This window comes from Leptinotarsa decemlineata, unplaced genomic scaffold, assembly GCF_025532065.1.
Source record: "Leptinotarsa decemlineata unplaced genomic scaffold, Ldec_3_MD MMD2_P_RNA_scaffold_5, whole genome shotgun sequence".
Lineage (NCBI taxonomy): Eukaryota > Metazoa > Arthropoda > Insecta > Coleoptera > Chrysomelidae > Leptinotarsa > Leptinotarsa decemlineata.
Window position 1 is genome coordinate 13,144,562 of NW_027412532.1, and position 24,082 is coordinate 13,168,643.

General features: G+C 34.0%; 1 protein-coding gene and 1 long non-coding RNA gene across 3 annotated transcripts in view; one reads left to right on the plus strand and one right to left on the minus strand.

Annotated features, from left to right (window-relative positions):
• LOC111513790 (GTPase-activating Rap/Ran-GAP domain-like protein 3) overlaps window positions 1-24,082 on the plus strand; it is a 574,796-nt gene that overhangs the window by 73,758 nt on the left and 476,956 nt on the right. For both annotated transcript variants that reach the window (XM_074169581.1, XM_074169582.1), the window contains exon 2: window positions 12,835-12,993. The gene's annotated coding sequence lies outside the window, so the exon portion shown is untranslated. The remainder of the gene's footprint in view (window positions 1-12,834; window positions 12,994-24,082) is intronic.
• LOC141479971 (uncharacterized) lies at window positions 15,739-20,669 on the minus strand. Its single transcript, XR_012464089.1, has 2 exons — window positions 17,293-20,669; window positions 15,739-16,945 (listed from the first exon to the last, which is right to left on the minus strand). It is a non-coding gene; the product is annotated as an uncharacterized lncRNA (long non-coding RNA).

Genomic DNA, 24,082 nt, shown 5'->3' on the forward strand with positions numbered 1-24,082 from the left:
AAAGATTAATTGAAAGCACAAATGGAAATGATGAATTGAAATTATCTCTCAACAAATACTTGACGAATATTGATTTTTCAATGTTTCGCAATCAATCCAGTTTTTTATTACAGTGTGGAGAGTTATTGGCCGTTTTTGTTCTTTCGTAGAAATGTTTGGGGTTTAGACCGTGTCAATTTATATGATAACATTTGAATGCATAATAATGAAATAAATAATCGTCAGTTTCATCACTCGGATCATTAATATATGAATAATTTCATTTGATAGTGCCGAATTATCTGACGTCATTAAATTATTTCTTAATTTTTTTTTGTACAAAAAATGATGAAATTGGTTATTTTCTCACCCTCCGCTTGATATCATGATATCATTTTAACTTTTATCTTCTTCAATTCTGTTGTATGAACCGTATAACAATATTTCTAGAAAAGAGTTTTTCTTAACTGGAAAATCGACCAAGTTATAGTTCCCCATATGTCGTATCTCATATACGAAGTAACATGTGTCCCCAAAAGTCATAAACCAAATATTTCATACCCTTAATGAAACAGTTGCGAACTTCCTTGACCGGATAAAAACATGGCTACGACGAATTTAATGAAGGAAATTTCTTTCGTAAACAGTAATATAGAACTCACGAGCTAATGAATTACAGTTCTTCTCCTTTGTCCATACTTTCACAAAGCCAATCAGTCGATGCATGAAAAAGTAAAAATGTAAAAATGAGATAAGGGAAACGATTCTTTGCAGAAATATAATTATAAAAGAGTTATTTCCAGAAAATGGCGGAATATGCACCAATTATATTTTGAATGAAAGGTAAACGTTTCAAAAAAATAGGTAATAGAAAAAAGGTAATACCTGCAAAAATATTGAGGTAGAAAATTCTTGAGCAATTACATCCTTCCAGCAAAGCGGTCGAAACAACTCATTCTCTGTACAATTTGCATACCCGGATATTAGAAGTATTCATCAACAGAAAAGGGTTGAAGTGGAGGCAATCTAGTGATATATGGACTGTTTGTTATTCCCTCAGCATATTCAATTTCTATCGAGATTTGAAAAAAACAATATACGTCTGTTACAAAAGCAATGAGACTCCTACAACTGATATCATAAGGAAAACATTGAATACTTCCGGCCATAACGTGAGCTGCCGTGACAAAACTTTTCAGAATTGGATTAAGAAACTAGGATTTAGATTCAAAATAATGAAGACAAGTCAAGCAGTTATGGAAACCAAAAGAATAGTGAAATTGCAACAAATACTTATAACAAATAACTTAATACTTATAGACAAGAACAACGGCCAATTTTCTATTTGGACGAAACAGTTACGACAGGGTGGACTGATGGTTCGACAATGTGTACGGTTAATATGCCTGAAACAGAGGATCACGACTAATCATTGTGCATTGCGGAGGAAATAAAGGATGGGTTCCGAATTCTTTAAAATTATATGGAAAAAACTTGCAATGTTGACTATCATAACAACATGTAAGCTAATATTTTCGAGGAATGCTTCGAAAACACATTAATTCCATATTTGGGTGCGAATAGTGTAATAGTTCTTGACAACGCTTCCTATCATTTGCGACAGCTCATCAAAGTACCGAATAAAAATTCGTGAAAAGATGAACGAAGTTTTTTAATGGATAACAATTTGAATTTTGGAGATTACTATACCATACTGAGACTTTTCCTCTAATTTTGTGTTTTCAACCCCATCGTGTTGATTTGGGGAAAATTAGAACAAAGAATCAGGCGTAAACATAATTTTCCAAAATTTGATAAGAAGGTAATAGAGCTAATTAAAGAGGAAGTATCTAATATTACCGAAGAAGACTGGCAGAAAAGTATTAAAAAAGTTATAGTTGAGAAATACTATATGGATATTGGACACTTCCATATTAATGGTGGAAATAAATTCATTTTTGATTTGATTGACGACAGTGATAGTGAAACAGAGAATATGGAAGAGGAATTATCACTTGCACCATAACTGTTCTCTTTTGTTCCACACTTGAACATAAACTTACAAACGAACGATTTTCAAATTGAATCACAGGACAACTGTCAGTGTCAATTGTTTTTTATCTCTCTCTGTGGTCTGCAGCCACATGGCTTTTACCAGTAAATTATAATTTCAAACGATATAACAATTTCATTATGTAAATTTGAATAATCTTCCTTGTATCAGTGAGGAGTCAAAAGTTTCATTTAATGTGGTAACTTGTTTTATTTTATTGACTTGTTTCAACTGTTTAAATGTAACATTATTTTCGACACGGCCATCCTCACCAACAGTAAGTTGAGCCTTTTTGTAACAGAATTTATATTATTGCATCACATTTTTTTGTAGCTTTTTCCTTGATAATGATAATAAACTTTATCGAAATATTGGAATAACTTGTGTTATAAGAGTACACTTCCGTTCTGCTAATGATGATATATATGATGATATATATATCATCATTCATTTCCAATGTAACTTTTTGTTTTATTACTTGTTTACCATTCAATAATTCATTTCCGATAGCCTGTTTCATTCTAAAGAAAAAATATTTCTTAGGTTTTTTGCCCAAAATGAACCAGTTCGCAGCAAAAAATTATTTTACGAACAACTACAGAGATACATCGTCATATATGCGAATTGGATTTATTGTTATTTTGTAGTTAGTACCTGCATTAAACGAATAAAGGATAATAAACAAAAGTAATTTATTAATAACAAAACACACAACATGTAGAAATCATAGTAAATGTTCAATATGTGTCTACCTTCAAACATTACGCATGCGTCTAGACGTCGGCGCATTGAGCCACGTATTCGCTCAAATATTCATGAAGTCGCTGATTACCCTGCACACATCGATGATGCAGTTTCTTAAGTCCTCTACACCGCGAACGATAAACCAAATGCTGTAAATGGCCCCAAATAGAGAAATCGAGAAGATTGAGATCCGGGATCGAGCGGACCAGTTCTGTGGTCCTTTTCGACCTATCCATTGATTTGCATATGTTTCAGTTAAATGTTGACGTGTTATTCGACTGAAATGGGGGAGCCCCATCATGCATAAAAAACATATCCCTTCTGACGCCCAAAGGAACTTCCTCCAGCAGTACTAGATGCATTTAATCGAGGAGGTAGAAAATGAGGCCCAATTAAATCATCCCCAATAACTCCGAGCCACAAGTTAAGAGAAAACTGTTCTTGATGGTTAGTTTCGACAAAAGCGTGAGGGTTTTCATCAGCCCATATGTGGTAATTATAAAAATTGATAATTATGTCCCGTGAAAAACTACATTCGTCTGTGAATTCTATCGTCTTCAGAAAGTCACAATTTCTCCTAATAATTTCCAGCATCCAATTGCAAAATTCAAGACGGTTCGGAAAGTCTCGCGGTAACAGTACCTGTACTCGTTGCAGATGGTAAGGGTATAAGAGTTGTTCCTTTAAAATTTGAAATACCGTCATATGATCAACATTTAGCTGGAAAGCAATCTTTATAGTACTGGTAGTAGGTTGTTCTTCAATCAAATTAAGTACTGCTTCCTCAAGTTGTGTTGTTCGTATTCCTCGATAGCGACCACATTCCTGCGTTCTTTTGTCGAATGAACCATATTCTCGTAATCGTTGATGAAGTCGAGCAAATATTCTATGTGAAGGATGCTGCCGTTGACGATACATTTCAGCATATCTTCTAGAAGCTTTTAACCCATTCCCCTGCGACAGACCGTAAACGTAATGCATGTCAGCCATTTCCTCATTTGTGTATGCCATTTTGATAACAAGTAAATTATTAAAGTAACTAATTAAGAACAGAACAACAACACACAATTGGTATTAATTCATTTTCGAAAATTCACAAACTGACAGCGTCATACCAATTTAATTGTCCCTATAGCTAATAGCGACCTACTAGATAGATTAGTTTCGTATTTTCGCATTTATGACTGTAGTTGTTCATAAAATAAATTTTTGCTGCGAACTGGTTTATTTTGGGCAAAAAAACCAAGAGCCAATTTCGTTTAGAATGAAACATGCTATCGGAGTTGAATTTTCAAATGGTAAACAAATGATAAGACAAAAAGTTATATTGGAAATAAATTTTAGGGGTTGCGTTTACCACCCCTTACAACCATGTGGTGAACCAAATAAATTTCTGGCAAAGTGCCTTTTTGGTAGTACAAAACGTCAGGATAATTTCAATATTGTAACTTTTTTAGTGCTTATGAAAAAAATTGTTAAATAAATTTTATGTACCCGCTTTAAGAGGCTCAATAAGGAATGCTCCAATGAAATTTCTTCATATGAAAAATCCTATCTTTTTTTCGATGAGGAATCACCTGCTTAAATGTTTCACACTTATTTTGTAATACCCTATATATATATATATATATATATATATATATATATATATATATATATATATATATATATAAATAAATAAATAAATAGATAAGTACTTTTTGATCATTCCCATATTGATTTCAATTTGAGAGCCACCGATAGACAGCTGTTTTAGCCTATTGGGCATCGTCAGTACCGCGCAGTCGGTCCTTGATTGAAGACAAAATGGGAAAAACCAAGAAAGTACTTGATAAAAATAGCTGCGTAAACGCAAGCGAAACATAAGTGGAACCACCTATTGGTGTGACACCCAAGTCAACTTGCCAAGTTTTTATGTCAGTGTTGGTGGTTTGACCAATCAACCGACAACTGCGGTAGCAGAAATTTGGGAAGCTATCCTGAAATGCCATCGGAAAACGAATCCACATGTTTCTAGAAATGAAATGAAATCTAGAAAGGTCAACGCAGTCAAGCTGCTGGAAAATAATTCCATGAAAATCAGAAAATAAATAGATAAGTACTTTTTGATCATTCCCATATCGATTTTAATTCAAGAGCCACCGGTAGACAGCTGTTTCAGCCTATTGGGCATCGTACTGACGGTACGGTACTGACGATGCCCAATAGGCTGAAACAGCTGTTTCAGCCTATTGGGCAAGCAAATATTGCGTTAAATAATTTGCTGCCAGTAAAGTCAATTGAAAAATATGAATATAATTCCGAAAATTTTATGAGTTGGAGAGAGAAGAAAAACATAACTTCGTTTTCCGAAAACGTTCTTCCCGTTTATTCCGAAGATTTAGCAAAAACTTTGAAACCATCGTCATTATGGATATCAGCAAATATTCCAAATTACGTGCCTCTCTAAAACGCAAATATGACGGGTATAAACAGAAGAAGTCATTGACGCTTACTACTGAACAAATAAGCGATCAAACTGAACTGAATAATTCGCCGTTATCAAATCTGTTTATTTCCAGGTGAGAAAAGTTAAGTAAAATTACGTTATTTTCGGAAATTCAATTTATTCATTCAGTTAATGAATTTATACTGTCCTTTCCAGGTAGATTCATTCATTAGAAAGTAGGCATACCAGAAGGTAATTTGCTAGAGCATAAAATAGAGCATAGAAGTATCTTATTATTAACGCTTGAAAAAGTGCTAATAATAACCGCGTGTCGCAGTTTTTGTTTATTGTATGTAAAACTTTTTACATACAATAAACTGAATTGATGAGTTTCGATGAATTCGACAGATATTATCCTCATTGATTCGACTGTTACTTGATAAAGATCCATAATAATTTCATAAACTACACCTCACGATTTGATCTCAATAAAGTTTGTGGATATCAAATCATGAGTTAATAGAAATATGAGAAACAAGGCGAAATAATATGAGTACTATAGTTCTTCAATCAATGTCAACTAGACAATAGCCAAGTCTGAGTGATAGAAGAACTAACAGATCCACAAGAATGTTTTGTTCAAAAGTTATGTGATGTTGTCAGTCGGTAGTTGATGAAAATCCAAGTAATACTCCATTGCGAGAGTTTTATTATAAAATTAAACATATATTGCATTTTGGTGAAAATCTCATGATAAAGCACTTCTCAAATACTTCAAAGATCATTGTGAACTTGACTTTGCTTCGAATAACCCAAAACTCAAATAGTAATGATTATTATCAGCATCTGTTCTAGTTTGTAATTCCAAAACAAAATGGAAAAATTGAATATTTTATAATTTCGCCACTTCGGCAATTTATATAACTGGACCGATGCATGATTGTTTCCTGGACCCCAGTCATGTAATAAATCGCAAGCTAACCTCGGATGGCCGGATGGTAACAGGTTTGTACTGGTTCTACGAAATTCAGGTTCTAGAAGTCAGGATCATGCGCAGTTGATATAGAGCGTTCTGGTTTATTGAGGATAATTTCGGACTGATGAATCCTCTGTTCTGGTTTCGACTGCGAAATGATCCTAAACTGTTTTGAACTGTCCCAAAACGTTCTTGCTCTCGAGGCTGAACTGTTGAGGACTGTTCCCGTTGCTCATGCGCATTCGTGTGGAAATTTGTTTGGGCTATTTGTTAGGATGTTTTTTTATTTATTTGATTTGCATAATTGATGATTGAGGGTAGATAACATTTGAACTGACTACAAGGATACGCTACATAACAAAATGGACATGATCAATAGTATTTTCTCGTCTTCATCTCTTCATGTATATGATAGGTAGCACAGTGTTCTCCTCAAAACCGTTCTGGTTTGAACAAGTGTCCGAAACTATTTTAGACTGTTTGAGATATTTTTGTTTGTCCAAACAGTTTCGGATGTTAGAACCAGAACAAACCTAACATATCGTTAAATCAGAATCGTTTATATTCGGAAGAGCATTCGCTTCTGGACATTCACTATGATACTGAAAGTTTTATTTCAGGCCCGGATCGTTTTTTGATTCGATCCTGAAATAATGATGAGCCGTGGCGCTACAAATTGAAGAAATGTGTTATCCTCCTGATTGAAAATACTCTAATTTTGGAAGGAATATACAATATTTTGAGTGAATTGGATTAACTTCTGCATAAAGTATGATCGTTGATGTGACTGATGGGTAACTTCTACTCAGATTTTATTTTGCGACAACTCCTAAGATATTTTTTTGAATTGTGTGGTAAAAAGGGCAATTATAATGGGCACGAAATTTGTTCGGTCTTAATTTTTTAGTATTTAGCATAGATTTGCCAGCTCTAAAATTTGTACAACAAAACAGAATGTTTTATGACATTATTTTTATTTCAAGTATTGTTAACTAATCTTGTTTGAGTTATTTAATTTTTCATTATTCATAATCTGGGTTTCCCAGTTGGTCTCAAATTTACGGGTCTTTCTAATCCACTTATGCTCATAAAATTCAATATTCTCAAATAACTTTTCTCAAGGAACCCGTACATTTGTAATTCCATAATTATTCCTTGTATCCCTTACCTTGGAAATCACCCGCTATTATGATATCTCCTACCTATGCTAATCCAAACCTTTGTTTCTTTGTTTATCCCTCCAAAGACCAATCCCCTTCTCTAAAATGTGAAACATTGCATTTGTGTAAAATTCATCTCATTAAGTTTCAAACCTTGTAAGAGTACAGTTGGAATTAAATGTTGTCTTGTCTACAGTACATCTTAACAGTTATTTTTCTCATCCTATCTTTTCATAAGAGTTATTGTAATTCTTGTGTGCATTGAGCATTCATACTCACGATAAAATAATCGTGGGTCAAAACAAAATGCTTAAGGTAATTGATGTATTCATTTGGTGAGAATTAACTGAATAGCTTAATTACCGTATTATATGTGATCATTATTTTCAATATTTAGGTGAGTTATCCTTAAAAGTTAGTTAGACATATGCAATAGCGAACTATTCTATATACCTATTGAAGGAGAGAAATATGTAGTGAATTGTTTTATTTTTACTCGAAGGGGAATGATCTAATCATGTCTTTGATGAAAACTTCCCGGCTTTACGCGAGTAGCACCGTCGCGCCGCCCATACTTTTAACAACATCGTCATATTTGAATCAGATTACATAAAACATCAATGCATTTTACACAATAACCTCCCTTTTGAATCACTTCATGTATGAATGAACATCGTATCAAAATCTGTTTGGTACCTTCTCGTTTATCGTGGGTGACGTTGTTTCATAACATTAGTTTACAGTACATCTGTTGCCGATAAAATTCCAACTGTTACTTACTATATCCATGCGATATTCTAATTTTGAATATACAGTGTCACCGATAAAGTCCGCATCAAATGGGAAACTTTTTTATTTATCGTTTTATGTGAAACTTGATTTTGGCAGTAGATTTTGCTTAAGAAATGATGTCAAATGGCGTCTACAAAATAGGTCACGTGATTTCCTTAACCTGTTAAAATTGACATTTAAAAAAAGAAACATCGAAAAATGACATTATTCTTCAAAATATCCAAAAATATCAAAGGATAAAAACATTTTCTATTGTAATTTTATACCCACACACCGAGTTTCAAACCCATAATAAGTATTTTATATTTTCACTATTTTTCCGCATTCCTGCTTTTTCTACTTATCAAAATTTAAGCACACCTGTACTAAATAATTTATTTTAACTTAACTCGTCACCGAATTCTTTTTTTGTAATATAATAATATTTTAAGAGCCTCTTTGATGTTAAAAAAAAATTTTGAAAAATAAAAGTTGTCAAACTTGATGCAAAGTTCATCTAGTTTCAACGGAGCTTTCAAAACTATACAGTACTTGAGTTTTTTAATGAGCAAATGGCCTCACAATATGAATTAGAACAAAACGGAACATTAGGAAACGTCATTTCGTGATTCTTGAAGCCCATTCAATAAAAGAAAAAAACTCATAGTATTTACATTTACCTACTCCGCTAACAACACTAATTTAAAAAAACTGGTAGGCTGTGAAAAAATACGAAACTACATAATGTGTTTTAGAGAACGTCACTGTCACTGAATAAATTAATGCCCGTTAGTTCAATGTAATGAATGAAAATTAAAATAATATGTTATCTTTACAAGAAAAAATTGAAATTGTGCTAATTTGTGGTGAAAACACATTGCATCGACAAGTGGCTGATATTTTTAACGCAAGACATCCTGGTAGACATGTACAGCAATCCACTGTAAGTAGGATTTAAAAAAAATTTAAACTGACTGGTTCAGTTGAAAATACTTTTAAAAAACGTCATAATCCATCACGCAATAATGATGAGGTTCAGTTGGCTGTCTGCCTGGATGTTATCGAACAGAGAAAATCAAGTATTACCAATATTGTAGATAGGACTGGTGTTAAAAGAGAAATCGTAAGAGCAATTTTACATAAAAATAAATTCAAACCCTACAAACACAAATTTATAAATACCTTAAAGGAAAGAGATTTCGATGTTCGTAGAATTAAACAAAAAATTTCCTTACAAAATCCTATGGACCGACGAAGCTACCTTCACATCGAACGGCGTAGTCAGTTCCCAGAATTGTAGGTGGTGGGCTCAGGAAAATCCTCATTTTGTGATAGAATGTCGGGACCAATATTCATTTAAAACAAATGTGTGGTGCGGTGTTTTAAATAATCAGGTAATGGGACCATTCTTTTTTAGACACAATTTAACTTCTCAGGATTATTTGCAATTTCTAAATACTGAGATCAGTGATATAGTGGACAATATGCCGGTTGAAATAAGACACAGTCTGTGGTATCAATGTGACGGGGCTCCTATTCATAGTTCAAGATAAGTCAAAGAGAAACTATTAGAAATGTTTATGGCAAAGTTATTGGGCGAAATATGGAGCAAATATGGCCGCCTAGGTCGCCAGATTTAACCCCACTAGATTTTTTCTTGTGGGGTTACTTAAAACAAATCGTTTATAAACAAAGACCTTTTCGTGACGTGAATCACCTAGAAACTGTTATTAGAAACTCTATTTTAAACATAAACCCTGTGAGTATCAGCAACTCAATAAAAGATGTATCAAGAAGGACAATTATCTGCATAGAACGCGATGGAAGACATACAGAAATGTAGTGTATTTAATGTCGTGAGTCTTTTTTTCGTGTTTTTTTGCTATTAGGTATAGGTACATGTTTATTTTCAGTTCCTTCTGATTAAGATTAAATTCCACTGTATTTTTTGTTAAAAAAACAGATATTGTTTCCTAATGTTCCGTTTTGTTCTAATTCATATTGTGAGGCCATTTGTTCATTAAAAAACTCAAGTACTGTATAGTTTGGAAAGCCCCGTTGAAACTAGATGAACTTTGCATCAAGTTTGACAACTTTTATTTTTCAAAATTTGATTTTAACATCAAAGAGGCTCTTAAAATATTATTATATTACAAAGAAAGAAATTCGGTGACGAGTTTAGTTAAAATAAATGATTTAGTACAGGTGTGCTTAAATTTTGATAAGTAGAAAAAGCAGGAATGCGGAAAAATAGTGAAAATATAAAATACTTATTATGGGTTTGAAACTTGGTGTGTGGGTATAAAATTTCAAAAAAAAATGTTTTTATCTTTTGATATTTTTGAATATTTTGAAGAATAATGTCATTTTTCGATGTTTCTTTTTTTAAATGTCAATTTTGACAGGTTAAGGAAATCACGTGACCTATTTTGTAGACGCCATTTGACATCATTTCTCAAGCAAAATCTACTGCCGAAATCAAATTTCACATAAAACGATAAATAAAAAAGTTTCCCATTTGATGCGGACTTTATCGGTGACACTGTATAAGTAGAATTTTTATATCAGCTCTAGTTTCTAAGTTTCAGCTATGTAGATATAAAAGAGAAAATAAGAAGTATTGCGTTCTGACAAACTTTGCTTTAAAGCTCTTCTCTGATATGTAGACTAAGGAAAATGGCGCATCAGATATCAACAATAGTGAGGCATCATATTATTATCCCAGAAACCTTGATGACGCTCTTCCATAATGCGTAAGTCTCGATGCAAACTCTTTGCCTGCTCTTAGCTCACATCTCCTGAATTTTCCGGAAATCTGTCTAGATTACTATGGAGGAAGCGGAGTTCAATGCTCATATTGCACCTCAATTTTTATAATTGTGAAAGAAGGTCTACAAACGCAACATAATTTTTTGATCTTCTGTTTCTAAGAAAGGTGTGCATCACAGAGACGAAAGCTATCCAAGCCCTTAGTTCTAGCTCAGTCATATAATTTGTAAGTTGCCTAATTTGCGTTATTTTTAACATTTCAATATGTGTTTCAATCACAAGTGATCATCTTCAAGATGAAGATTGAACTGTTTATTCTTCCTTCCTGAAACTGTTTAATCTTTCTCTTGAAGATGATCACTTGGTGATTGAAACATGTGTTGAGTTGTTAAAAATAACCGTTTGGTGTTGGAATTGAGCTTCAGGAATATTGATCACTTGATGATATCAAAAATGGAATATCTTAAAAAAAATCAGGTATTCAAAAACACATTGTTGAATGGAAATACAAAAATCATTTCAAAAGTTCATTCTATCAGAAAATTTCAAGGTGGTTGCTCTTTTAAATCGTTTCACTGTTACAAAAATTACCCTGTAATAATAAGCAAAAATTATTCAAGTTGTGAAGCAGTGTTGACCTAGGATTATTTTGTCCAAATCGTTGAATTGATGAAAAAATTAGGGCATCCCAGAACAGGGAGTTACAGCGATAAAACGCTTCCAACAGCGATGAAACTGGCAGCCGTGAAATTGACATCTTGAATCATACGTGACTCTTAAGGCCTATTTACGCATAATTGACATAATTTCAATCACTGTTAGTGTTTTGATAATAATAATAATAATAATGTCAATGTAAGGAATTACACGTTAAAAGGTAATACCTCGTTAGTCCTTAGCTCGCACAAGTTGAGACTTCCGAGCGTTGTCGTTCGTAGGGGTGTGATAGCTGTTAACGGAAAAAACATATTTTGAACATATTTTTATCAACATATTTCTAATGAAAAATAAAATGATACATGGTATTCTGGTATTTCTCATACTGGAGTTCACCCGAGGGTGCTCCACCACTCAAATATTATGATATAATTTAGAAAACAAACCTTTCTTATCCTAAAACAAAAATCTACATCACAGAGTTTTTGGTATTTGTTGGGTCACTTGAATATTCAACAAACAACAAAAAAAAAACAAATTGAATCAGTGAAACCAAATATTCAAAGAGGATTGTGACAATGTAAATATTGAACCTTGCATAAATGTTTCTATATAAATTGACAGATTTAATTTTATATACTCCACCGATCAACATAACCTCACAATATATCAATGGAGACACATTAGTATGATAAAACACTTTCAATAAAAAAAATACATCTAGACGCGTCAAGTAAGTCGGGTGATTTGGTTCCGGCTCTGCGGTCTCATGTCAAGGTACGATAGATTTCAACAATGAGATCCTTTTGTTGAAAAATTCGAGTTTAGCCATTCACGTACTTTGTTCATATATTCTAATATTGTGTCTTTGACAATTGTACTCTGAAACGAATGTTCTTGTTAATCGGGTAATAAAATTGATTTCATTCGAGATCTAATATTTTGTTCTCAAGTCGATCATTTCAGCTGGAAATATTTCAGTCAATAATCATTTTGAATACCACTCGAACTAAAAATTTCCTCAAATAAATGTGCATGTTTTCAAACTCAAATTCGAACCACCAACAATAAATTAAACCACTCATCCACACTGACGTTGACGATTTCTCAGATATACGTATGCACATGAGTTGAACACAATCGCATAGAGAAAATTTTAACACGCCTATTTCGCTTGGCATTCTTCCATTATATTTCAAAACATTCAAGTAGAAATTGTAAGCTCTTTTTCTTGTTCTCGGCTACACGCAAACATTCAGTTTGAAAGCAAATGTTTTTATAAGTCTTTCGTTTCCAGGTCGTCAAAAACTTTCTGGTCGGTTGAGGGAAGTTCTCAAATTTTCCGCGGAATACGTGACATCGTATGAAACGTAGTTGATTGACATTGACTCAAGACTTCAGAGAAAGTGAAATCAAGTCATCAAGAAAATTGTCCGTCTTATTTTTATCTGGAATGGTAAGTACTTAGACGAATAATAATGTAGGTTCTTCAAGATTACAAAAAAATGTTTTCTTGTAGAGGATGAAATCAGTTTTTGTATTCCTTATCCTCCACAAACTAGAAAAATATCTATTGGATGAATATTTCAATAAAAATAGCATGGAAAAGTTTTCACAGTAATTTTTTAAAGTATATTCGTATGGGTCATTTCCTATATCTATAAATGTATCTGCAGAATCAATGAGAGTATGCTTCTGCTTCCGAAAAACAGAAAGAATGTGAAAGAAGATACTACTTGTGTACAAGTTGTTATTTAAGACATTTCGGGTTTAGTCACAAACGTGCGTTGTAGACAAAAATTCGAAGAACAAAAATACTACTCAAAGTATATTCTTTTGATTAGCGAATAGTTGAATCCGGAAATGGCTCAAGTGGGGAAAGGAAGGGTCAAAGTCGAAGGTTTTTGCGTATTTTTCAGACTTGGTTAGTCGTTCGTCTACATATTACATTGCAGAGGGTGAATTATATATGCTATCATTGATATATTCAGCACAATCCTCCATCTTTCGTCTCAGATTCCTATTTAATTAAATTATTTTCGGAAAAAAATTGTTGTTTCAATCAGATTAGTTTTTTGATTCATAATATTTTTCAAGGACAAAACACAAGCACTACAGAAACATCCTTAAAGCGCTCTCAGAGCGGTGCCTGTGCAAAAGTAGCGATTCACATACTCCAAAAGAAGTCTGATCTGAGCTTTATGAAGCATTGAAAGTAACTGATGTATGTACAGTTTTCTGGTTCGGAACAGGGTTCCAAGTTTTTGAGAAGCGGATTTTGCAATTCCATCGACATGATTGTACCAAGACATATTGGTCTCCATTTCAACCTCCAAGAAACTTGTCGAAGCTGAAGGTGGAAATGTCTGACCTGACCTCATTATATCCGGTTCGGACATTTATCTTTTTGGGAAAACCGATGCCTGATTTTTTGTGGCATTGAATTGGAACTGGTTAGCTTCACCCCAATTCGACATTGGGCACTTTTATATCCTCATTGAGATATGCAGCCTCCCGCCGGGGAAAATGTGCAACCGCCCCAGATGTCCTGGGATCCAAATGGAATGACGAAAAAAGTGTGCTGTCGTCAGCAAAGCAATATATTGGATACCTAATTATTTAGAATAAGTCGTTGATATACAATAGAAAGAGGGTTGGAGACAATATGGATCTCTGGGAAACACGACAAGTATTCGAGAGATATCTTTCGACGGTCACTTGCACGGAACCTTTTTTTCAGGAAGCTAGAGAGCCACACACAAAAATGATTCGATAAGCCACAGTATCGAAGTTTGGCCATCAAACCCTCATGCTGCACATGGTCAAAGGCCTCAGAAATATCCGGCTCAACAACTATTGACTCTCCATGTTTTTCGATTGCGTCATTCCAAATATGGATGACATACGATAGAAGGTCGCCTGTTGATCTTTTTTTCCGAAAGCCATATTGGTGATCGCTCAAGATGTTGAAGCCTTCCAAATATTCAAGGATATGGTGATTTGCGGCTGATTTGTGATATCACTGATAGCAAACCGAATGGTCTATAGTTATTTGGAAGATTTTTATTGCCCTTTTTGGGAAAGCTTTAGCTAAGTGGTTTTCAAATAATTGAGAAAAATTGAGTTCAAAAATTAATCTCGCTAACAATTTCGTATCCATTTTCCGAAATATAAAAGATTGTGAAGTAATACAAAAATTTTTTGTTAGTCTTCACACGAATGAATGAAAATAAAAAAAAATATTAGGTTGCAATATCTGCAATCGATTTTACGAGAACATGCCTAACAGAAACTTTTCAACAATATTCTCTATTCTGAAACCTTCAGTTTGAATTGTATTGAGGGGACTAATTTTGACTGATATGTGGTGGACTGGAAAATATGAAGTTATGACAAAAGTTTAGAAATAATATATTCAAAACAAGATCCACAACCATTTTGAGAACATTCTCGAGAAAAATCACTTTCTGTTCCTCTTTCAGTTTGCTGTTGGTTGATATAGAAATAGATAGTATCATATCATAGTCGGATCATATGTGGAGTGCTGCCGTGATGTATTTCAAATATATGTCTTATGTGCGAGCCCGTTTATTCAACAGTAACACTGAATTAATATTTTAATATTTGGCGGAAACACCTGAACATCGATTATAACATCTGGCGAAGGCGCCAATATAACAAACTTTTTGTTGTTTCACCACATGTACAATGGATAATAATATTGTTGAATAAATTGATGGATGTAGCCGTTACTACGGTAGGAAATCGTGATGAAGAAAAGAGAATTGAAACTTTCTATGTTTTTCACCACTTTTATTTGTAACTAACGTTACTGCAGTGTCGTCCTATGAGTTCAATTACAAATAATAAAAGAGGTAAAAAACATAGAAAGTTTCAATTCCCTTTTCTTGCAACCCACCTAATTTTAAACGTTCAAAGGTGAAAACTCAAAGTTAAAAATATGGAGGTTATCACTTATGTGCTTATAGGCTGCTCAGATTGTTACGGGGAGGGTGTGAGTAAGTTTCAACAATGATTGGTAATAGTCGAAGGCAAATTGAAACTGACTACTACCAATATAACAAAGTTGACTTGACCGGCTCGATAAATGGGCGCCAGGTAGCAAATGAAAATTAAATAAAGATAATTACTACCAAAGAAATTCTCTATCTTGGCGGAGAAGGCAGAATAAACCAACAGGAACAATTAACAACTTTAATTACTAATAAAAAAAAACAACAATAAGCTGAAGGCTATTCACAACCAAAAATTTGTAAAGCTGAAGGCTATTTAAATTCAGAATATTTACAAGTTGTCAATCTGATTCAAAGATGGCCCTGGTTGGATAATACCTGGGTGGGTGGTTTGACGATGCTGGTCCCAGCGAAGTGCTGTTGGGCTGGAATCGACTGGGCTAACAGTACCTTGACGACGAGGACGACTCAATGGTCTCTATATAGCAGGACAATGGTTGGTTCTGGTTAACTGAGCCTCTTCGATTATAAATTATCAGCAAGGGGACCTCCTGGTAACACCAATCCTCTACCCAGTATTTGGCTTCCTCAAGGTTATGCGAAACAAATGGAATGAATCAGAATTGAGAAAAAAAACAATAGTTCAGGGAACGAAGGATATCCTTAGAACCTTAGGGTATATTCTGAATTTTATTAAACAAAATTTTACTTCCAAAACCAAGTAAAGGTTAATAATAAAATTAATTAAAAAATTAAACTAGACCAGCTAGGATTCTCCTAAGAAAATGGAGAATATTAACTTCCACTACAAGTGGTAGGCAATGAAATTGATAATTAAATGAATTCCTTATGAACTTTATTGAAAATCTAAATGAATCTAAATATAATAAAAAAAATATCTTTGATAATTTGTGAGGATATCGTAAGGATATGTAATGCAAATTCAAGAGTAAGAAATAATGAAAAAGCGATAAGATAATAAGATAAGCGATTCAAATAATTCTGAATCCAAAGGAAGACAAATTATGGGTGACAATTCCTAAATAAAATTTTGTCAGATAACTTTGGATTCAGAAAGAGCTACCTTCAACGCTGACAGGGGTGGCAGATACAAATGGTAAAGGCCAAAGATACTACCTGGTAGACCTGAGCAATGAGTTGTACAGACCAGAGATTGAATTTCCGAGAGAGGAAATTCCAATGCTAACTACTGCACAGCTCGGAAAAACAAAGAACAACTCTCTCAGGTTCGCATTTATTTCTCACAGAGATATCATTAACAATGAACAAATAAAGAGAAAATAAATGCTCACCTGAAGAATTCCCCTGTTGGCTCCTTGTCCGGCTGTACCAGCAGTCAGCACCGCAATTGTCCTCCAGTCGCCAGTCAGACCTCCTACTAAGGATCAGTCCCCGGAACAATGATATTATTATCTGAAAAAGGTATTCTGAGTAGACACGGTTTCGATAGATTTGAAAAGTTGAACCTTGAAAGTTACCAAATTTCAGTGAATAACCAAAAATATCTTATCGATATTCTCCAATGGAATCTTCCTAAAAAGTAATCAGCCCTGAAATTTGATTCCTTGCAATGATTCCTTAAATAAACGGAAATTTGGATTTTAACCTCAATCCTCGTGGTCTCGGAAAAAAAAAAAACCGAAAATTGGAAACTGTAAATCAAAATAATTTACTCAACGAGTTATCTAAAAGTTCAGTTCAATTCAATCTACTGTATGCACAAATTAATAAAAGATAAATAAGATAATTAGGTCTTTTACCAGAAAAATGCCTTCTACCCACTTTTTCCGCACACCTGTTAACGTTCACGGTCGCTACCCTTCTCTCTTCGGAAGCCAAATTCCTCGATATCCGTCGATTTCTCCGATCTTTATCCGCGCAAGCGGTCTTCACTCGAAATTGAAAGAGGGAGTGACTACTGTCCCGGCATTACTTCGATGCAAAATATTAAATATTAGAAATGGAACGAAATTTTCGTTACACACCACCCCTTCCCGGTAAAAAATTTTGAAAACTCTAGGAGTTTTTCAAAATTTTATAAATAAGGTAAGGAAGCAAGGATGATACGAGTGGTAAGCCAGGAAGTAGGAAACGAGTGAACTCATAGTGGCGAAAGAATGATGTTAATTATAGTACCATAAGATAAAATTTCAATACAGAGATAAAACAGTCAACAACACTGTGTTAAACTGGTGTCTGGGAATTGTTGTTGGCTTCCTGCCTCTGAAGCGAAGCCAAGAGTGGCTTCTCCACCACTGAACTCAGATCAGATGATCTTTTCGCTGCCAGATGAAAATGCTGCGCCATCGAAACATCCGATACTACTCGTCCCTGAGTTCAATGTTGAATCACCATTCCAACCCATCACAGCAGTTACAGAAACCCCACAAAAAAAACTCCCACGTGGAAACAAAAAAAGGAAAGGAAGTTAAGATAGATGTAGGCAAAAGACAGAGATAGCCAATTGTCCACTTCAATTGGGGTGAGATATAGCTCTACCAGGCTGAAATTGACTTAACTACTAAACCCCTACACAAACATTTAGAGATCCTCCTGAGTTTGATACCGCGAACAAGTCCTCAGTCTCGACGAATCCAAGGAGCTCAGGATCCCCCAGTAGTGCCGCATGACCGCTCTTAGGCGAGCTTCACACGTTGACCGGCCTTGACCTCCACGCTAGCTTACACGACACCCCCCAAGTTCACCCTTCCAAGGACTCTGCTCAACAAGTCAAGCTGCCGGACTGAACTATGCTCGCGCCCATCACACCAGGGCTCCTACAGACAAAAAATTTGGGGTAGGCACTGAAATGCATGATACCAAACTGCCTTAAGTTTTGGTACCCTAGCAGACACAACATTCAATACACATGAATGGGAGGTTAAAAACCCAGATAGAAACCACCTCCAAGTTTGCTATCTAACTCATTCACCCCTGATCATTGTGGAGTGGACTCAACCCATCGAACCGGTGTCGCTAACAAAACTCCAGCAACCGAACCGACTCGCCAAGAGGAACCCACCACAAGATCGTCCAGCATTCAGGGAGCTGCCGTCCCATATCCTAAAAAATAAGTGACCCAAAATTACCCTTAATAAAGAAAAGACAAGTACAATAGATATCGAAGAGAAAGATATAGATATACAAGAAAGATAAAGACAAGAGATTTAGATAAAAAATCAAGAGAACTCAACTTGATCTGTTAAGATAAAACTAGGCTAGTGACTACATTTGACTATACCAAAGTAAACTCACAATAGAAGGTAATAGTCAATAGAAGGTAATAGTCATTTCGTCATGATTTTATACAGCATCTTTAGTGTAATAATCCTGCTGCAAAAACTCTTCCATTATGGAGTCCGGGGAACACCCTTAGAATGGTTCAGATCTTATATTACTACTAGAAGTCAAAAAATAACAATGAGCAATAACACTTCTCATGGTGGAAAAATTATACCCGGAGTTTCTCAGGGGTCAGTCCTAGACTCAATTTTATTTTTGCTATATATTAACGATATGGCAAAACTTGATATATCTGGAGCATGTACCTTGTTTGCGGATTACACTTTGGTGTAATAAAGATCCTGATACTTTGATTTGATCTGTCCAGTCAGATTTAGAAAAAATAAAAAATGGTGTAAATCGAATATGCTATTGCTAAATGTTTCTAAAACAAATCTCATAACATTCAAGTGTGACTTAGAACAAGTAATACTAGGTGAACACATGATTGAAAGTAAGCCTGCAACTAAATTTCTTAGTATATTAATTGACAGTAATTTAAAATTTGATACGCAAATACTGCTTTAAAAAAGAAATTATCTTCTGGTTGCTTTGCCATATCTCGTGAACTCATATTTTCAGCAGCAATAAATGCATACTATTCACTTATGGAGAGTCGTATTCGGTTTGGAATTTATTTCTGGGGCTCAGGCAGCCAGATTTTATGCAGAGTGTATCCGTTATCCAGAAAAGAGCTTTGAGAATAATATCCAAAGTGAAGATGTGTGACTCGTGTAGGCCACTTTTCTGCAGAAATAAAGTATTGAAAATTTTTCAAATATTCATTCTAGAGACTGTCTGCTTACTTCACAAACATAAAGAAAAGTTTGAAAGCCATACAGAAAGGGTACGCCTATAACGATAAAATACTTGCCCTTCCACTGCCACATTATCTTTTACCAGGCAGTCTTAAATATAAATAAGTAGACAAATATATAATCTACCAGAATCTAAATGAAAAATTTAGAAAATGAGTAAAGAACATTGTTTGGGGAAAGTGCTTCTACAGTTTGGAAGAGTATTTTGCATACAAATTCTAGTCTTTCAGTATTGTATATTGGATGTATTTCACGATTTATGTCAAGTCATTTTAAAATTGTGTTGTTTTATTGATAACATATTTGTACAATTTTTCTTACCTTTGATATTTTCTTATTGTTTTTTTTGTCTGTTATTTTCAATCTTCACTGTAATTTTGTGAATACTATATACTCTTTAAAACACTACATTTTATATATGAACATTTCATGTAGTTATAAACTGACACCCTTTGTCGACAAATTGTATTACATTTTAGACAATGAAGATCTATTCGAATTTGGAAGGCAGAGTTTTTTGCCATTAAGAAAAAAACCGGTAAATGCAGTATAGCATCTCTATTAATCACATAGTTAGTTTCATCACCAAGATTACTAGTATATTTCAATTACCTTGGCGCAAAACATCATCAAAAAATCATTCCTCAATCTATTGAATATTATAGCATGCGAAGTAGTAATTCCACACACATTCAACATTATTCAAATCATTTAAAAGAACAATTTGTTCAGGCCAGTCTCAACTTCCTACATTGTAGGTTAATGGACTGACACCTATCAGAAAACAACTACTTCCCTGGCTAATACCACGAAGGGCGTTGGATTATATCCGACAGGTGTCAGTGCTGGATTCTTCACTGAAGTTATTCTTGCATATGCTGATGTTGGCGATACAACTGCCGCAATAGATTTTCAATCATTAGAACACACTTGCAGAGCGGTTTCGCGCTGTTTGGCCACTCGTCAGTGCAAAGTAGTGTCTATCATCAACATAAAGTCGAAGCGGCGTTGTCGCTTCTACTATAAAGTGGCATCTTCTTTGATTTTTCAAATGAAACACCCCGTATATAATATCATATTATGATTCATTATCACTTTGTCAACAAATTCATATAATTTCTCTATACCTATCTATTACCGTTTAGAAGATATAAATTAATTTCGAAATTTTTTTTAGCAAACATGAACTTTTATAAATGCTGATAATCTTGAACTCTCTTGCACTAAAACGATCAAATTTGAAATGGAGTGGAGTGATACTATGAGGATCTTCACTTCGAGTCATGTTTTCATTTGCCTCATACAGGGTCTCCAAAAAATGCAGATACTTTGATCTCATGAAAAAATGAGTGGAACTCAATTTTTTCAAATGTAACACCCTGTATATTTCAACATTTTTGAGCTCTACATCCAATTTTAGATTAACTTTGTTCAGATAATACTATTTCTATTTTGAACCGTTTTCGAGATAAACTGTTTCAAACGGAAACTGACGTGGTTTTCTTGCTCGTTTTTTTGAATTCATCACTTATTTTGGATATTCAACATTTTTTTTATACTTAGTAATATTTCTTTTTGATCCAGTTTTTCAACTGTCTCAGATCAGTCAATTTGAAATTGGTATGTACCTACCTTAGAAAAAGTTACAATTTGTAAATATTGAGGTATTTGGAAAAATTAATAAACCAATTATTCAACGTAAGACTTCCATTGGTGGTTTTGACTGATTGTGATAGCTACCAATTATAATAGAATAATGTCAAGATTAGGTCACAGTAATGAATATTTCTTGAATTTATTAATAATTTATGGTGAGTGCAATAAAATTGCAAGTATAACATGCCGAGTATTTCATGAAAGATGTCCACAACTTCCGAAGCCGAATAATAATGTGATAAATCGACTACTAAAAAACTGTAGGTTGAATGGAACCTTCCGTCCAAAAATCATTCGTAAGAGTGGATGATGATGACAATAGTATAACAGTTTTGGGATACTTTCATGCATTTCCAAATGCTTCTCTGCACGAGGCTGAAAGGGAGATAGGCATAAATGGCATCCCTATAAGTTCTACTATGTCCAACATTTGAAAGAGACTGATTTACCTCGTAGAGTGGAATTCTTTGAATAATTACTTGTCAAGACTCAAGAGGATGAACATTTCCTTGAAATTATCATATGGACAGATGAGGCCAAGTTCACAAAAAATGGAGTTTTCAATAGACACAACAGTCATTATTGGGCGCCAGAAAATTCCCATGTTGTCCGCCAAAGGGGTTTTCAAGAAAGATGGCAATTCAAGTATTTTGTGCCATAAAGAATGGGTCAATTTTTTATATCGAGTTTTATGATGATAATTTGAATGCATCAAAATATGAAGATTTACTGATGAATGGAATTCAAATGATTTTAAATAATACACCAGGAAGAGAACGTGTATGGTACCAAATGGATGGTGCTCCACCCCATAATTCTCATTCAGTCAGCGAAGATTTAACCGAAATCTTCGAAGACAGATGGATTGGTAATAATGGACTTTTTTGTTGACCTCCTAGAACACCAGATGGCAATCCATTAGATTATTTAGTGTGGGGTTTCATTAAAAATATGGTTTACTCTACTCCAATAACAACAATGGAAGATATGAAATCGAGAGTTACAACTGCTTTCAATAGTTTGACTCCAGACTTGATCAGAAGCGCTACACATGACAACTTTTGAAGAGAATACATGTTTGTTTAAGTAGAGGTGGAGATGTGTTTGAACATATTCTGAAATACACTGACGATTAAATTAACTCATTAATTTATGTGTTTATTATTTTCAGTTCGTGTTTCAGCGTTAATAAAACTATTGTTTGAAGAGAAGGTTCATTCGATGGTTGAGGAGTATTTCAATAATTATCTTTTCATTGTATTATCTGTGAATAATTGAGAAACATCAAACGAAATCTGTTTTACAAAAATGAGTGATGAACAAGGAAACCATGTCAATTTCCGTTTGAAACAGTTTATCTCGAAAACGGTTCAAAATAGAAATAGTATTATCTGAACAAAGTTAATCTAAAATTGGATGTAGAGCTCAAAAATGAAATGAAATATACAGGGTGTTCCATTTGAAAAAATTGAGTTCAACTCATTTTTTCATGAGATCAAAGTATCTGCATTTTTTGAAGACCTTGTATGAGGCAAATGAAAATATGACTCGGAGTGAAAATCCTCATAGTATCACTCCACTCCATTTCAAATTTGATCGGTTTAGTGCAAGACAGTTCAAGATTATCAGCATTTATAAAAGTTTATGTTTGCTAAAAAAATATCGAAATTAATTTATATCTTCTAAACGGTAATAGATAGGTATAGGGAAATAGTATATGAATTTGTTGACAAAGTGATAATGAATCATAATATGATATTACATATGGGGTGTTCCATTTGAAAAATCAAAGAAGCCGCTACTTTATAGTAGAAGCGACAACGCCGCTTCGTCTGAAATATTTTAGGCGTGTAGGTCATATTGACTTATGCATACTGTGGAATTTTCAGGTTGATCCGTTGAATAGTTTGCCAGAAACGGCTAATTAACGCTCATCATGAAAAGCCCTGTATATAAGTGTGCACATATGCTTTGAAAGACCAACACTGGCAGTTACAGCTAATTTCATTTCATTTCTAGAGAGGAGCTTAGATAGTTACCATTTTATTTGTTTTTGCTCTTGTTGGAGAAATATTATTTCAGCAAGGAGTGCTAATATAGCGCAAGTAATCAGTATAATGAGTGGTGCAACAAAAACGTACAGGGTGAATATTGTCCTCTGTATAAGTCTGATTTCGATTTTGAAAATTATGGGGAGAGTATTTCAATCGATGTTTCTTTCAGTTTCTTCAGTTTCATAAGGGTGATAAGTGCAAATTTGATATACTTATAAATTGTGATGTCATGGGCAATACCATGCATGTGCTCATTTTGGAGTTATAAGACCGAAATTTCCGAGTTCTATTGAGGTAACATGACCTGAATCACCTTTATCACTTTAACGTCGCGGGAACAAAATACAAAATGTTATACAAATTTTGAGTATGTGAATAATAATACCATGAAAAATATATAAAAATGTTATAACTACACACAGGTCACTGACTTACATAACCAATTATTTCATACGTTATATGTCATATCTCTTCATATCATATTATTATTAGATATATACAACTTCGCAATGCGAATCTTCATGAGAAATCAATACGACAATGTTTTTTCTATTAAAGAGTCGGATGAGCGTAAACTTGATCAGTGTACTGAGTTGATATAATAATAATAATAATGGTCTTTATTATTTAAAAAAAAAGTACATATTTCTCATAATTTTTGTCTATAAATGAAATATTGGAAATAAAAGGCGAAGTTCAATTCATTCAGCGAGAATATCACTGATGACTTGTTCTACCAT